The sequence below is a fragment of the Ursus americanus genome, chromosome 1, assembly GCF_024610735.1.
Source record: "Ursus americanus isolate L20-20 chromosome 1, mUrsAme1.1.p, whole genome shotgun sequence".
NCBI lineage: Eukaryota > Metazoa > Chordata > Mammalia > Carnivora > Ursidae > Ursus > Ursus americanus.
In genome coordinates, this window is record NC_142127.1 from 43459571 (window position 1) to 43478318 (window position 18748).

Here is an 18748-nt window from a genome sequence, read left to right on the forward strand (position 1 = left end):
TTCAAGTCTCTGCCCATTTTTATGTTGTCTGTCTTTTTCTTATTCTTTTATAGGAATTCTTCATATATTCCAGTTACCAGCTCTTTGTTAGTTAGGTTTTGTAAGTATATTCCTCCATTCTGTGTCTTACATCTTATAACTAATTCTTAATGGTATCTTTTGATAAATAGAAGTTCTTAAGTATTAAATAGCCAAATTTATTTTTTATGATTATTTGTTTATATACTGTTAGAAATTTTCCATATATATATTCCAGAAATTTATTGTTTTGCCTTCCACATTTAAATCTGTGATCCAACAAGACGGATATTTTTATTCTAGTGCATGAAAGTGTGAAGGTGTGAGGGTGTAAAGATTATTTTTTTCCCATATAGATAGGTAATTTTTACAGCTTCATTCATTGAAAGGATTTTCCTTTCCTCACAACTTTTCAGTGCCTCTTTTGTCATAATTTAATTGTCTACCTGTCCGTGGACCTTTTCTGGGCCCTCTCTTCTACTCCATTGGTTTATTTATCGTTATTTATACCAAAATCACATTACCTTAATTATTATGATTTATAAAAATCTTAATATTCAGTAAAGCAAGGCATTTCATTTTCTTCCTCAATTTATTAATTTTAGAATTAGCTTCACAAGTTTTAAAAGAGCTGCTGGGATTTTGATTGGATTGCAATAAATCTATAAATTGGTTTAGAAAGAAATAATATTTAAAAAAAAATATTCCCAATCCATGAAATTGCTGTATCTTTCCATTTGGTTATATCTTTAATTTGTTGCAATGATGTTTTATGGTCTTCTACATAGATATTTTACACATATTATTAGACATGTTCTTGATATATGATATTTTTACTACTTTGAATACCTTTTTAAAATTTTATTTTCTATGATTTGTTGTGATGAGAAAAACAACTGATTTTTGTGTATTGATCTTTCTATCCACATAATTACTTTCATGCATTAATTTTAAAAATTTAACTGAAAACATTTTTAAATTTTCAATATAGATGACCATATATTATTTATGCATAATGACAGTTTTATTTATGTCTTTCTGGTCTTCATATCTTTTATGTGTTTTTCCAGCCTTACCACACTGTTTAGGGATTTGAGTACAATGTTGAATACGAGTGAGGATAGCTCAGATTCTAGTTTTATTCTTGATCTTGAAGGAGTAGATATTAAATAAAATATTGTCATACCTTTGTCATAGATATTCTTTATAAGATAAGGGAGGAAGTTTCCCTCATACTGCTTTTTGCTAAAAAAAAATTGGGGGAGTTGGGGAGTGGTGAGGTGGAGGAGGAGGGCAGAGGGAGAGGGGGAGAGAGAATCTCAAGCAAACTTCCTGCTGAGCTCAGAGCCCTACTCGGGGCTTGATCTCACAACCCTGAGATCATGACCTGAACAGAAATCAAGAGGCAGACACTTAACCGACTGAGCCACCCAGGCACCCCTTACTAAAAATTTTTTTATCGAAAGTGGATATTGAATATTATTAAACAACTTTTCTGTATCTACTGAGTTGATGGTTTTCCTCCTTGGTTCTATTAAACTAATGAATTATGTTTTTTAAATGGTAAACTAACTTACATTCACAGTATAAACCCTGCTTATTCTTGCTTATATATTTTTGATGTTTGATACTATTTTATTTACAGTTTTTGCAACTATGTTCATGAGTCAGATTGGTCTGCAGTTTTCTTTTCTCATTATATATATATATATATATAAAGATTTTATTTTATTTATTTATTATTTATTTATATTTATATATATTTATTATATATATTATTTATTTATTATTTATTTATATTTATATATATTTATATATATTTATATATATTTATATATATTTATATTTATATATATTTTTATATATTTATATATTTATATATAAAGGACTGCAAATATATATTTATTATTTATTTATTATTTATTTATATTTATATATATTTATATATATTTATATATATTTATATTTATATATATTTATATATATTTATATATTTATATATAAAGGACTGCAAATATATATTTATATATATAAAGATTTTATTTTATTTATTTATTATTTATTTATATTTATATATATTTATTATATATATTATTTATTTATTATTTATTTATATTTATATATATATTTATATATATATTTATATATATTATATATATTATATATATTATTTATTTTTTATTTATATTTATATATATTTATTATATATATATATATATAAAGATTTTATTTATTTATTTGACAGAGAGAGAGAGACAGTCAGTGAGAGAGGGAACACAAGTAAGGGGAGTGGGAGAGGAAGAAGCAGAATCCCAGTAGAGCAGGGAGCCCCATGCAGGGCTCAATCCCAGGACCCTGGGATCACGCCCTGAGCCGAAGGCAGATGGTTAATGACTGAGCCACCCAGGCGCCCCTCATAATATATACTTTTTAAGATTTTATTTATTTATTTGAGAGAAAGAGAGCAGGGGGAGGGGCAAAGGGAGAGGGACAAGCAGACTCCCCACTGAGTGTGGAGCCAACTTGGGGCTAGATCCCAGGACCCCGAGGTCATGTCCTGAGCTGAAGTCAGATACTTAACCGACTGAGCCACCCAGGCACTCCCCTGCGTGTGATATTTTTATGAGGTGCTGATATAGGGTAATGATGGCCTCAGAGATAGGAAATGGTTTTTGTTTTTCTTTCCTCAAAGAGTATATATAACATTGGTGTTATTGTTTCTTAATTATGGATATAATTTACTTGAATAATTCACATGTGACCCTTAGGTTTCCTTTGTGGGAAAATGTTCAGTAAATGACTTAATATCTTTAATAGTCATAGGGCTATTCTGAATTCTTATTACTTCTCATGTTGATTTCGACAACAATTTCTAGGAATCTATGTTGTTAATAAACAATGTAGAATAAAAATAAGCAATATAAACAATACAGTTGTTTATTTCTATTTTTCCTATTTTTCTCTTTCTACTTTCTTTGTTTTTATTTGCTGTTTGTTTTTTCCCCTAAATTTTTGTCATTGATGTGTATAGCTCATTGATACTTAGCTTTTCATATCTTTTTAATATTTACATTTTCAGACATATATTTCCTTCTATGTATGGCCATAGCTGTATCCCTGAAGATTTAATAAGTTGTATTTTCATTATTATTCATTTCAAAATGTTTATATTTTTTGTGGTAGAGATTTTTATCGCTTTTTATTTTGTTCTTTTTCGAATATATAGCTTAATCACCTTGTTGTCACAGAATATACTCTACATGATTTCAGTCCTTTGAAATTTGCTGAAACCTGCTTTATGGCCCAGCATATGGTCAATATTAATAATATTATGTGTGTGCTGGAAAAGAAGCATTTTTTGCAGTCCTTGGATTTACTGTTATATATATAATATGTAGGTTAGCTCACACATGTCAACCGTGTTGTTTAAATTCTCTGTTTTTGTACTGATTTTTTGTACGTTCTATCATTTTCTGAGAGATGTCTTATTACAGTCTCCCACTGTGAATTTTTAAATTTATGTTTACTCTGTGTGTTCTATTGTTGCTGTTTTAAGGCTGTATTTTTAGAGGTTAGTTTTAGTATGTCGTTTTGCAAATTTAGAATGATTAAGTCTCCATGGTAAATCGAAGTAATTAATATTTTGAGATGGTCTCCTTCACTTCTAGTAACTTTTCTGCCTTCAAGTCTCTGTCTGATGTTAATACAGTTTGGTTGACGTTTTATGGTACCTCTTTTTTCCATACTTTCTGTCAATTTTTTTTAACTTCATATTTTGAAAGTGTCTTTGGTAAATAACATATGATTAGGGCTTTTTGTTCATTTGATTTTTATCCAATCACATGATCATGGGTCTTAATTGAAACACTTTAACATTTTGGGTTAAATCTCTATCCCATTGAAAGCTATTTCCTTATCTCTTTCTATGTTCCTTTAACCCTTTTTTACTTATCTTCTTTTGGACTATTTCATATTAATTCATCTTTTCCCCTGTGTTTATCCATTTGTCCCATCAGATCCACTTTCCATCCTTTCCACCAGCTTTGGGCTACAGGAAGGTCAATTTAATGGATGACATAAAAGTGCTTCCTTGTTCTCTGACTTCTGGTTGTTTTTTTTCAATGGAAGTCACCAGCAGGACATTGAACAGTGGGAAGAAAATGAAGTCGGGATATTTATTCTCTTTTTCCCTTATCTGCCAAGTTGCACAGTTGCTCTCCTTTATGCAGTTCACTGCTTGTGTAGGTGTTACGTGACCCTCTTCACAGGACTATATGGAAATTTCAAGCTGTGAGAACGAACAAATGCTGATACTCTAGCTGTTGCTATTGCTGTGAGTAACAAACTGTCCCTTGTCTCTGACCCAGAATCTTGTGTCTTCTGCCAGCGTCCTTGAAACTACAGAATAATTTTTCAGCTTGCAAGTCAATCAGGTAAAATTTTAGACCCTTCACAGTTCTTGACACAATGGAGTTCTGTACTATCTCCTTTTGTTTGTATTTTGTTTTGTTTAAACTTGTTCACATCTTTGTAAAGAGCTCCTTTATTAAACTCTCTTCAAATTACCCAGCTTGAATATACCAGCTTTTTCCTGCTTTATTAAGTTGAAAGTAATATACATTTTTACTATTCTTTCTGTGATTATATCAGAGATTACAACATATATCCTTGATTAATTAGAGTATATTTATTTAATTTTGCCAACTTTCCAGGCAATGCAAGGATCTTAGAATACTTTATCTCTGTTTACACTCCTCTCAACTTTTATGCCACTATTTTGTATCTGAATCTCTGCCTGCGTTCACGTGTATTGTGTCTTCATAATGTATCATTAACATCATTTGACACAGTCAATACTCATTTGTGTTTATTCATGTATTTACCTTATTGTCAGTCTTCATTCTTTCTGAAATCATCCAACTTTAATCTACAGTTTCTTCTGTTGAGTCTCCTGGTGATTAATGATCTGTTTTGTTTGTCTGAAAATGTTTTTATTTTACCTTTAGTTTTCTACATATAACAACTACATTATTGGGATACAGTTCACATACCATGTAATTCGCCACTTCAAAGTACAATTCATGGCTTTTAATATATACAAAGATTTGTGCAACCAGCATTACAGTCAATTTTAGTACGCTTTTATAACCCCAGAAAGAAACCGTACCCATTAGCAGTCACTCTGCATTTTACCCATGCAACCCAGGTAATCACTAATCTACTTTCTGCCTCTCTAGATTTTCTTATTCTGAACATTTCATATAAAAGGAATCATACTAAATGTGGTCTTTTAGTCATGACTGGTTTCATTCACTTAGCATAAATTTTCAAGGTTCATACATGTGGCATGTATCAGTACTCCATTCCTTTTTTATTGAGAAATTATGTTTTATCATATGTATGTACATTTTGTTTATTCATTAATCAGTTGACTGATATTTGGATTTTTTCACTTTTTGGCTTTTGTGAATAGTGCCACAGTTAACGTTTGTATACAACTTTTTCATTTCTCTTTGTAACTGCAGAGCCATATGATAACTCAATGTTTAATCACTTGAAGAACTGCCAGAATATTTCCCAAAGTGCCTGTATCATTTTATTTTCATACCAGCAACGTGTAAGCGTTCCAATTTTTCCCCATTCTGATTAACACGTGTTATTATCTGTCTTTTCAGTATAGCCATTCCAGTAGGTTGTTATGGTTTTGGTGAATTTGCATTTCCTAGAGGGCTAATGATGTTGAACAATCCTTCATGTGCTTATTGGCCATTTGTATATCTTCTTTGGAGATAGGTCAGATCCTTTCCCCACTTTTTAATTGAATTGTTTGCCGTTTTATTATTGACTTATAAAAATTCTTTACATACAAGTTTGTTATATTTATGATTTGCAAATATTTTCTTCCATTTTGTGGGTGTCTTCATACTTTTTTAATGATATCTTTGAATCACAAAGTTTTCAATTTTGATAAAGTCCAGTTTATTTTTTTCTTTTGATACATGTGCTTTTGGTGTTATATCTAAGAGGACCAAGGTCACAAAGATTTACTCTTATATTTTCTTCTAAGAGTTATAGAGTTCTTGCCTTTGTATTTAAGTCTATGATACATTTTTATATATGCTGTGAGAAAGGAGTCCAACTTTTTTCTCTTACATTTGTTTATCCAGTTATTTCCAGCGTCATTTATTGAAAAGACTAATTTTATTCATTGATTTGTCTTGAGATCCTTGTCAAAAATTAATTGACCATGAATATGAGGGTTTATTTCTGGACTTTCAGTTTTATTCCATTGATCTACATGTTTTTCTTATGCCACTACTACATTATTTTCATTATGATAGATTTGTAGTAAGTTTTGAAATTAGGAATTATGAGTCCTCCAAACTTGTTCTTTTTAAAGATTTTTTAAGCTATTCTGGGTCCCTTGAATTTCCTTTTGAATTTTAAAACCAACTTGTCAGTTTCTACAAAGGAACCAGCTGAGGTTTTCGTAGGGATTGCACTGAATCTGTGCTTCAAATTGGGGAGTATTGTCCTCTTAAAAATATTGAGTCTTTCAATCCATGAACATGGGATATATTTCCATTCATTTAGGTTTTCTTTGGTTTCTTTCAAACATGTTTTATAGTTTTCAGATTATAAATGTTATACTACTTTTCTTGAATTTATTACAAGTACTTTGTCTTTTTGGTGCTAATGTAAATGGAATTATTTTCTTAATTTCATTTTTGGATTGTTCATTCCTAGTTTATATAAATTAATTTTTGTATATTGATCTCGTATCCTGCAACCTTGTGAAACTCATTTATTCTAATAGTTTTGGGGTGTTTTTTGTTGTTGTTCTTAGTGGATTCCTTAGGATTTTCTACATACAAGATCATGTCATTTACAAATAGAGACAACTTAATTCTCATTTCCAATCTGGATATCTTTTATTTTGTCTTTCTTTTCTTCTTCTTCTACTTCCTCTTCTTCCCTCCTCCTCCTCCCTCTCCCCTGCCCCTCCCTGTCCCCTCCTCCTCTACCTCTCCCTTCTCTTCCTCCTCCTCCTCCTCCTCCTCCTCCTCTTCTTCTTTTCTCCTTCTCCTTCTTCTTCTTCTTTTTTTAACCTAATTGCCCTGACTAGAACCTCTAGTATAATGTTGAATAGAAGTTGTGAGAACAAATATCCATGTCTTGTTTATTATCTTAAGGGAGAAATATTCAATCTTTTAGCCTTAACTACTATGTTAGCTGTTGGTTGTTGTGCCTTTTATCAATTGAAAAAGTTAACTTCCATTTCTACTTTTTGAGTGTTTTTATTATGAAGAAGCATAGGATTTTGTTTAAGTTTCTTTTCTGCTCAACTTCCTATTTAAAGGGTATCATGTTGGCTATAGAATTCTTGGTTGGCACTACTTTCTTACAACACTTTGAATGTATCCTTCCATTGGTCCAGCTTAATTATTTATGTTGAGAAATTGACTCAGTAGAATTGTCATTTATTTTAAAAGTAATTTGACTTCTATCCACCCTCCCCCTTACTCTTAAAATTTTCTTTTGGTCTGGGTTTTTAGCAATTTCACTGTGATGTACTTAAGCGAGGATTTCCTTTTATTTATTTCTCTTGCAGTTTGTAAGTGGTCTTGAATTTGTGACATAATATTTTTTATCAATTTGGAAATGTTTCTAGACATTTTCTCTGTAAACAGTACTTCCTCATCTGTCTCTCTTTTCTCCATTTCTGGGATTCTAATTGTACATATCTTAGACCTTATCATGGTGCCCTCCTTGTCTTTTATTTATTTTTTTAAAAGATTTTTTATTTATTTATTTGACAGAGATAGCCAGCGAGAGAGGGAACACAAGCAGGGGGAGTGGGAGAGGAAGAAGCAGGCTTCCAGCGGAGGAGCCCGATGTGGGACTCGATCCCATAATGCCGGGATCACGCCCTGAGCCGAAGGCAGACGCCTAATGACTGCACTACCCAGGCGTCCCTCTCCTTGTCTTTTAACATTTATTATGTATTACCAACTTTTTTATTTCCCCACGCTTCCTTCTAGGTATTTTTTTCCTGATAGCTGAGTCCAAGATATTAATGAACTCATCCATTCATACATAATTTTGGTTATCCTATTTTTGTTTCTAAATATCTGCTGCAATTCTCAATCTTGTCTCTTACCTCCTTGAAAATAATATGTGTTATTTGGAATATGTTTGATAATGCCCTATTTGAAGGCCCTGTTTCTCTATTGTGTGCTATTTCTATTATATTTTACTCATGCCTTAATGTCTCTTCGTGCAGCTGGTTATTTACTTTTATTACTTCCCTGACACTGATTTGCAAAATAACTTTTAGAAATAATTGAAGGCCTAGGATGATGCTAGTAGCTTCCTTTATTTTTTTTTTTAATTTTTAAAAAAGATTTTATTTATTTATTTGAGAGGAAAAAAGAGATAGAGAGACACGGGTTGGGGTTGGGGGGAGAGGGAGAAGCAGGCTCCCCGCTGAGCAGGGTGCCAGATGCAGGGCTCCATCCCAAGACCCCAGGATCATGACCTGAGCCAAAGGCAGATGCTTAAACAACCCAGCCACCCAGGTGCCCTAGTAGCTTCCTTTAGAAAGGATTATATTTGCTACTGCCTGGTTCTTGAAGGAACTAGCATTCTGGAGTTACCTCACCTGAAGATGACTCAAAGCTAAGCTTTAGGTCCCCTAAAGACTTACCTACTCTGATTCTTCATCACTGCTAGAGTACATCCTCTTCGTGACCCATCCCACATCAAAGGATGTTAACCAAGTCTCCTTTCTCCACTTTTATGGTGCTTTGTTGTCATAGCTCTCAAGAGAGCATAAAAAGTTGCTTTGCCTTTCCACTATACTCTAGAATTGACAAAATGCTTCATTTGATCAAGCATCTTCATCAGATCTTAACCTATTAAAATAGGACTTTTGTAGTCTCCACCCCCCAACTTAATGCCTTAATGCTAGCTGTGCTAGCAAAGCAATTTGTAAATTGTGAAAAAGCCTTAATTATCTATCTGAACTAAGAGCCAGACAGTTTTTTCAGTGGCTTTTAGAAATTAAAGTCCACCCCTGAGTGTAAGTTCTAAGATAGGGGGTACTGCTATGGCCAGCTAGTACCAGACCTATTTCATAGGAACACAATCTATTGGAGATCCCATTATCTTCTGGTAAGTGGCCTTCTGCCACAAATGGCCATTTTAAATAATCTTTGCACCTAATTAAAAATGAAGCTTCTAGGAGCAATAATTGAGTTGACATGCAAAGCTACCTGCACTTCTTATGAATTTATTTATTCATCTCCTGCCATAGCCTTCAGATGTTCCACTTGATTCATGTAAAAATTTTGGCATAGGTAAAAGTTCCTATAATGTCTCAATTAAGTCCCATTACTAAAAATGTTTCAGCAAATTTGTGATAGGCCTGCCTGTGTTGGTCTTGCTTTGTGCAAAGAAATTTGGAACTCCAAAACTATCAGTCTGACACTTTTATGAGCTACTACATTCAGTATAATATCATTTTTTAAAAAGTGGAAAAGAAAACCACAACAGTACTCCAGGGTGCATGCTTTATTCTCTAGTCTTGAAAGCTTTACTTTTAGTGAGTGCCTATCAGCACACCTGTGCTTACCTGTCTTTATTAGATCAAAAATGTGCAGTCTCTTAGTCTCCTGAGTTCCAGATGGCTCGCAGAGATTCTGCCACCAACTTTTTAAATCAAAGTGTAAAGTGCAGCTATTTATTTCAAATTTTATTACTTTCAGTGGCTGGGTATAGTTCCTTTCTCATTGTTATTATTTTTTTAATGTAAACAAATTAGGTGTCTCTTATTTATACATCAATGTCAGTAGAGCAAAGACTAACCTTTGAAAGAATGTCTTAAATGAACATCAGGATTAAATAAGAAAGAAAAAAGAGAGAGAGAGGGAGGGAAAGAGAAAGAGAAAAAGAGAAGGAAGGAAGGAAGGAAGGAAGGAAGGAAGGAAGGAAGGAAGGAAAGAAGGAAGGGAGGAAGGAAGGAAGGAAGAAGGGAAAGGAAAGGAGAAGTGGCAGGATAAAATATACATGAAAATTTACTTCAGGAACATTCTGCAGGAATTGAAATCTCAGGTAACAGTTTTTAAACCAGCAATGCACCGTGGATTTTGGCCTGAGGAAATCGGACGGTATACCTAAACAAATGTTGGTATATCCTTATTTCCCTAAGGATTCTCTTTTTGCTCATGATTCTAAGGAACTTGGATTTTCCAAGAAAATTAGAATATACCTGCAAAGTTCAAATGCGTGTGTAAGAAAGTTCAGTGTTACTATTGTTGTCTATTTATAATATTCTGCACTTTGTATACAAATGCTTCGTTTGGTTTCAGTTTATGTTCCTTTCCTTATCCTCAGCATTGGCTTTGACTTCTTTTTGTATGTTTTGGTTGTTGCTGTTGTTTTAATGTTATCTTGCTGTATGTATGCAGGCCACCTCAGATGTCTTTGGAATGAACCTAGTGATGGAGAGATGAATATATAATAACAATATTTAATAGCTTATAATGATTACCGTGTACTCTACAGTTTTGTGAAGGGCTAAATGACCTGCAAAGTGGGTATAGACAAAGCCAGAAAAACATTATTTGTTAAGGCTATTATGATTCTGTATTTTCCCTTCTACTTATGCCTAGCTGCTATGTCTTAGGGATCTTTCTTTTATTGGACACTTGAATACCAAAGGGATAGGAGGAAGCTAGAGATAAGATTCCAACCTCTCTTCCAGTGACAACCTAGTACCACTTAAGGCCATCTAAGACCCGTTTCACATTTCCTCTTCGAATCCCGAAATGTCTCTCTTGTAAGAGGATTTACCCAATGTGCAGATGATGCCTAGATAGATATGCCCTTTGTTTAAGGATAAGATGGGTCATTTGTTCCTTTCTTAAGCATTGATTCAGAATATACTGTCTAATGGGGATGGTGTTCTAATAGTAAGCCAAACTAGGCCTTGTCTCAGCCTTCAAGAAATTTGGATTAGCAAGCACATGATTTTATAGGAGTACAATCGACAACTTAGAAATAGGTGTACGAATAATGACATTTCTTTTGGCTTGATACTGAAATCTAGTCTTTGATGCTGAGCTGCTCTTTTGCCCAATGGCAGATGCTCAGTTGAGTTCATTCTTTCTTATCCACTGATTTCTCTTTGCCTCATGAGGATTCATAAGTCCTCCTCAAAATTTAGTTCATAGTTCTATCTTTCTCTGTCATCATTACCCCCAGCTTCACCATGAGACATACCTTGTGCAGTGATCTGTGACAAGCATTTCCATCCCTACCTTTAAGATCCGTTAGAATATTTGGGAATCTTGTCTGCAAATTTTTCAGGAAGCTGAAGAAAATAAGAGAGGCGTATCATTCTGGGGCCTCCCTTGTACTTGATATCCCCCAGGTGCCATCTCTCTATACATGTATGAAGAAAGAAAGTCTATGTTCCTGTTTGAGAGATTGCCCCATCTGGCTATTAGAGCCCAAGAACATCAAATATTTGAATCTTTCCCCCTCTCATTCTGATTCCATGTGGCTACCTGGTTAAACCATGTCAAGTAGTCAGTTTGTTTGACAGTTGCATCTTCAGTATAAATAAGAAGTTCCTATTCTGATTTTATATATTGGTGTTAGTGATATGGTCATATTTACTAGTCCAATCAATTTCAGGTCATTTCTGCAAAGTAGACTACTAGACTTGGGGCTGCGGTGAATTTAGACTCTAGGACTATTAGCTTCATGGAGGCAGGGACTATATTGATCTTGTTCGTCACTCTCTGTTTTAAAGTGCCTGGTCCTGAGTTGGCATTTAATACATCTGAACGAATGAAAATTCTGTCTTCTTAGGCTACTGAGAAGTAGCCACTCAATTGACGTCTCTCGTGGTGGCATCACTCGTATCACACAGGATTTCTTTTGAACTTCTTGGTAAGCTCTAATAGTCTCATTTTGTAGATGTTAAAACCAAGAATTAAAGTAGTTAAACAAGTTTCCTGTCATCACAAAGCTAAAGAATGATTTTGGAAACTTGATGTAGAGAAGTTCAAAGCCCATACCCTTTCTGTTACATCATGGAGCCCATAGGAATAAATCAAACCGAGTAAATCAGAGATCACAGCTAAGCTGGAGCCATCAGGTAAAGCTTCTTGGAAAATATTTCATTTGAGCTAGGACTTGAAGGTTGTTCAGTACTTCAGCCTAGAGATAGGAGACATAATATGAGCAAAGGTAAAGGGGCAAGGTATGGAATGTTATACTGGGGAAACATGAAGTAATAAAATTCAACTTTAGTGTGTAAGCTAAAAGTCATAGGATGATGGGAAATGAATCTAGAGAAGTGTGATACATCATTAAATTCTGGAATATGAGATAAAGGAATTTGAACATCCTTCTAAAAGTAATCAGAAGCAAACAAATCTTTTTAAAGAAGGTAATGGAACATGAGTAAAGCCATGCTTCAGAATGATGATTCAAGTTGACCTGTTTCTCAAGTGGAAGTAAGGGGACTAGTTAAGATGTTATTGAAAGTAATGCATGTGATGATAATAAGGATGGGACGGTAAGAGGGGAGACAGAGGATTCAAAGAGCTCAGCTCAGTTTCAAGACAACATAGGTAGGGGTATTGAGTGAGCATTAACAGAAAAAGAGGAGTTAAACTGATGATGTAGGAAGACCGTGTGTTGGTTTTGTAGGCATACGTTTGTATTGCTTGTAGTATTTCCAAATGTAGGTGATGAGCAGGAAGTTGGAATACGAGCCTGTAGCTTGAAAAGTCTCAGCTAGAGTCAGCTATTTGGGATTCTTCTTCAGGGAGGCAGTGATCGAAATCACAGGGTAAATGAGATTATCAGAGGCAAGGGTACAAAAAGTTAAGAGTAAAGACTTGAGCTAACCTCAGTCAGGACCATTCCGGGTGCAGAAGGAGGAAGAAGGAGCCTCAAAGTAGACAGAGAAGGCGCGGTCAAAGAGGTGGGTAGTTATTACTTCCCTCAGGGGGTTATTTCTGCTGGTTTCAAGACTGAGAACGACCGTCTTAGTTTAATGATAGCAAATGATGAAAATAGCTAGGAGGAAGTAAGTTGGTAAATATGGATTAGGCCAAGGCAAATTTGATGAGCTGAATAGAATTTTTTTGTGGCCATTCACTAAAAAAAAATTTTTTTTTACAATGCTACTTCAAAACTGCCTTATTTTCCCAAACTTTCCCCCGCTATTTTGAATAAAAGTAATAGGCAATACTAATGGATAATGGATTCCTAGTAAATTCTTAAACCGTTCAGGAATATTCCTCTAAGCCAGGTTTTGATTCAACTGTGAATCGAATTACTAGCAATTGATGTTATAGCAGACTTTGAAATGAAAGTAGTCCATTGAATGACTTTATCTGAGCTATTAATGTACTCTTTTTCTAATATTTTGTCTCTGAAATGCTAATCTCTCTTTGCCCTCTGGTTTCCTATCTTCAGTAAGTTAGATAATGTCATTTTACTTTTTAAAACTTCCAATTTGACATAAATAACATTTGCTTCTCTATCCTTTCATAATGCTAAAGCCACAGAAATACTATTCTATCTTCGGATATTTTTGGTTGATAAGCACACAACATATTTCCACTCTTTCAGTGTGCAATGCTTTTATAGAAGCAAACAAAAAGTGAAAAAATATCTCTATTATTCAGGATCAAAACTTGTTTGCTCCATCTTAAGGCTGTGCATATTTCATAGCTTTCTGAATATTTTTTGCTAATTTAGTCTAGTTCTTTTTGAATAATAAAGGCTTTGGAAAATTGCTTTTTAATTGCAGAAAGAATTTTTCTTCAATTAATCTATTATCAATTTCAACTGGTATGAGAAACTGAAAAGAATCTGTAAAAATGTGTAGACCATTTAGAAATTGTAATCTCTGTGTTTATTTGTTGTCATTTTTGAAGAACATTCTGATTGGCAAAAAATAAAAGGAATCGATATCATAGTAAATATATTAGGAGAAGACAACTAGAATAAAAATTTTTTTAAAAGATGGGAAACACCCAATTGCAATTTAACAGAGTGGTTTCCAGAGTCCAATAATTCATTATTGCAAGGTGAAAATATCAAGCCTCTTATTTGTAATTATTTTTTATCTAAAAAATAGAAAATAAGGTAAGCTGTACTAATCTTTACTATATATTTACACTGGCACGCTCACTGCCTGTGTATATCAGGAAGGCATGGATCATACGATGTGTATATGGTATACCAATGGCATATTGTATCATCCAAAGCTCTTTAAGAACTCCTCCATCATTCTTGGGTTGCCTTTCAGTATTTTGCAATGTGTTGCAATTTCCTTTTTCCGTTAAGTGAATTTTCAAATTTATTATTCTAAGTATCATAACCTTTAAGTATTTTATAATGAGGAAGACAACAACCATGATCATTTTGTCATGCAAAGAAGTTCACTGGTTATCTTGTTGAGGTACTTGAAACGGTTGTTGAATTAAAAGGTAGATTACACATTTTTCTTTTACAAGTTAGATAAGTGCTCCAAATTTGCTGAACTTTGCTGCCATGGTAAGTGGGCCTCAATAGAATGTTACCTTGTAGATATTTTTTGAAAAAAGAAATATTTTAATTCATCCCATCAAGATTAAGTTGATGTTTTAATAATGAGTGATTCACTGTTTCTCATTAATATTAATATAGCAAAAGCATTTTAAAAATGAATCTTCAGAGATGTTTCCATTGTTACGTGATTTTGCTGCATTTTAACAGCAGATGTAAATATGTCTTCTATAAATACTCTCATAACGGCTTTTTAATTTTAAAAAATAACTAACACTTTATAATCTGGTAAAAAATCTTGTATATGATGATTTCAGTGGATCTTGAGCACATTGCTAAAAGTATATCAGTCCAACAGCCTCTGATGAGGTTTCAAAAACAAATGATTGATACCCAAGAAGGTACCAAGTTGCTGAATTTCAACTAAATGTTTGCATAATTGGTATGCAACTGAAGAACGAGTATCAGAGTTTCCTAAGTGCTTCCCTTGATGTACTTATTCCATTGGAATATACAGACTTTTTTGTGGAGTATCTCTTTCATCTATGTTAGTCCTTAAACCCATGCTTAAAAAGCTGAAATTTTAATTCTCAGATCACTAAATGTAAAAATAAGACTTTATAGAAATTAAGCATATTCACTTATATTGTTTTCACTAAAAACAGTTATCAATAAGTTTATTAAGAATAAATGTTTTATAGGGGTGCCTAGTCATTTTATTGCCTACCACCCTAAATGGAATATAATGCCTCAGTCAGTTAAGCATCCAACTCTTGGTTTTGGCTCAGGTCATGATCTCAGGGTCATGAGATTGAGCCCCACGTCAGCTCTGAGCTCAGCACAGAGTCAGCTTGAGAGTCTTTTCTCTCCCTCCCCCTCTGTTCTTCCCCCTGCTCTCTCTCTTTCTCTCTCTAAAGTAAATAAATAAAATATTTTTTAAAAAAAGAATGAACAGTTTATATATCATTAATAACTTTAAAAAATACTTAAACATTATTTCTTTAGCCTTTAACTTATCTATTTATATAACTATGTTGTATTTCATACAATATTTTTTTAAATAAATTAATACACATCTATGGGATACACAAAATTTTTTCAGTGTTAAGGATTTACTACTGGGGCTCCTGAGTAGCTCAGTTGGTTAATCATCTACCTTCGGCTCAGGTCACAATCCCAGGGTCCTGGGATTGAGCCCCATATAGGGCTCCCTGCTCAGCGGGGAGTCTGCTTCTTCCTCTCCCTCTGTGCTCTCTCTCTCTTAAATCAATAAATAAAATCTTTTTTTAAAAAAGGGTTTACTATTAAAATAGTTTACAGTTCACTAAATCAATAAACTAGATCGAACAAAATAAAATGTTTTTCTATGAGAATAATAATTGTATTGAAGAGTAAAAAGTACCCTAGTATCTGTTACCATATAAGCACCAATGAGAGCTATATTATTACTTTCATGGGCCCTATACACTTTTGCCCTCATGGGCCTCTTCTTCCACAAAAAAATATTTAAGATTTTATGACTGCATTGGTATAAAGATGAATATATTAATATGACTCATTTTCTCTAACCTAAAAGTTCATTTTTTCTTCTAATTTTAAGATAAATTAGAACATTTTTATGAGCCCCTGAAAGTATTGAGGGCCCTAGGTCCTGGGCCACATTGATAGGTTGGCCTTGGCACCAACACAGTAACAGAGGAAATAAAGCTTCTCATATTTAGATTTTAGTTGCAGAACTAGTCGTCTATTAGTTGCAAAATAGACACACATAAGGAACAGTTATACTTTTAGAGGAAGAGCTAATGCACCACAGCATATGTATTTTCTCCAAATAGTCCCTCAGGCATGAAGTCTTCCTGTTTGAAAGATGGTGGGTTCCTCAGAACAGCAGCTAGGACGAGAGAAAGGAGGGAAGACGGACCTGAAGCTACAACCCAGGAACAGGTAGACGATGAAGGCAGATTGCATACAGTACGACCGGAATTGATCAAGCAGCAAGCGAGGGGTCCCGTCTTCAATCAGATTAAACCCTGAACTCCTTCCCATGGTCCACAGGTCTGACCCAGCCCATTCTTTCTTGTCTCATCTTATCCCACATCGCTTCTTTGCTTCATGCTGGCCTTCCTACTGTCCTCAAACACAAGCATGCCAGCTCATTCCAGCCTAAAGGTCTCTGCTGACACACTTTTCCCTACATGACGTTCAAGCTACTCGCATGTGTCATTTAGGCCTCTGCTGCATGTCACCTCCCCAGTCTTTTCTAGTCACCCCTTTCCCTACTCTGTTGTATCATCCTGTTGTATTTTCTTCCTCGTACTTAACCTCTGTCTAAATCTGTTTTGATCATTTATTCATTTTATTGCCTACCACCCTAAATGGAATATAAGCTCCATGGTTGCAGAGGACAAGTCTGTCTGGATCACCTGTAGCCCATCCATGCCTAGAATAATGCCTAGCGTTCAAGAAATACTTATCGAATGAATCAGTTGAGCTCAATTTAACAGCTCCCCCAATCCCTCCCTCCTCTACTCAAGCAGCTCAGTTCATAGCACTGTCTATGATGTGACCTTTCCTTTTTAGGAATGTCATCTTTTTAGAAACTCAACACCTACTTTAACGTAATGTATCTGAAAACAACAATAATAACAGATATAGGATAGCATAGTATACAACTCGGCAGCTGAGAAAAACCTCCCCAAACATCTTAAATACTCGTAGGTCTTGGTGCTAACATACTTCACTTCACATGAGTATGTTTCACACAATTATTAGCTAGTGGAAACTCCCTGTTGTTACATAAGACATCTTGTGCTATGTCTATAACGTAGGTGACAATTTGGGTGAAATGACATAACGCAGACAGCGTGTCCAGTGATCGTGTATCTGTTTCTCACAGTGGAGGCAACAGCAGACCATGCAATGCCTTATGTTTAAATGTGATCTAGCATCACTTTAGGCCCTCTTTCTCCAGCCATCTAGAGCTGTTCCCAAGCAGCAAAGTTTGTGTTTCATCGCCTACTTTCATTCCCTCTGGGACAGTTGTGGTAAGCTTACTGTCAAACGGTCACTAATTGGTAATACTCAGCTTTAAAATTAAACTATGGCAGATGATTTTCAAGTCCCCCACCTCCCATCCCCAAACACTGATTTTGACTTCAGTCATGAGTTCTTCTGGAATCTCTTCAATTTTCTGTTCTTCCTGAAGAGACAGTATTACCCTCCATCCCCACACAAACTCACAAACCGATCAACCCGGAAGTATTTATTTACTGTTGATGGTGCGCTCAGTACTGTGTCAGAGCTTTGTGGATATGGAGGTGAAGTGTAAAAAAAAGTCATTGCTGTTCTTAGAGAACTAAAGTATGGATAAGAGACAAAATTACTAGGCATAAAAAAGCATTGATGGATGTTAACTGGACTTATTGTGTTGATCATTTCACAATATATACATATATTGAATCATTATGTAGTACACCTGAAACTAATATAATGTTATATGTCAATTACGTCTCTTCTCTCACTATATATTTATATATTATATATATATAGTTTATGTATATATATTTATATATATACATGTGTATAGATATATGAATAATGGTAAAATAAAGTAAAGCAACAACAACAGCAACACAAAGCACTGAATCTTAGAGGATAAAATACAAGTACAGGAAGTGGACCTAGCACTCATTCTCCAAGTAAGAGAGAAGGGCATTTCAGGCAAATGGATAAAAGGCATAAAGAAAGGATGAATATGGCTTGTTTGTGGATTTTGAGGAGACTGATTAAAATGGACTCTATGTTAGGGGGAAAAAAGTGGGAAATGCGGTTAGTTAGCAAATGAGAACATATCATCAAGACATTGACTGCTAGACAGAAGCATTTAGATTTGTTTGAGCGGAAAACTTGGAATTATATTTACTCTCATCTTTCTCCTCATGTCCCAAATTTGTAGAGAAAATAAAAGACTTCTTTTTGTTGAATAATTCCTTCCTGGAAGTCTTCTATTTGTAGTAATGACAGTCAAAACCCTCTGAAGGTATGTTAAGAATAGTGGCTGAAACCTCAAGCTGGGATTTTTTGCATTTATATGTTTTTTTCATAAGGTCCTTTTGCTATTTTTAAACTTAAATAATTTGGTTTGGAGGAATGAGAG

General features: G+C 34.2%; 1 long non-coding RNA gene across 1 annotated transcript in view; it reads left to right on the forward strand.

The window, feature by feature from the left end:
* The first annotated feature begins 2270 nt into the window (after positions 1 to 2270).
* The window catches only part of LOC123781288 (uncharacterized), a 57217-nt gene continuing 40739 nt past the window's right edge, over positions 2271 to 18748 (forward strand). The window contains exon 1 of the long non-coding RNA XR_006776645.2: positions 2271 to 4451. This is a non-coding gene — a long non-coding RNA (uncharacterized LOC123781288). The remainder of the gene's footprint in view (positions 4452 to 18748) is intronic.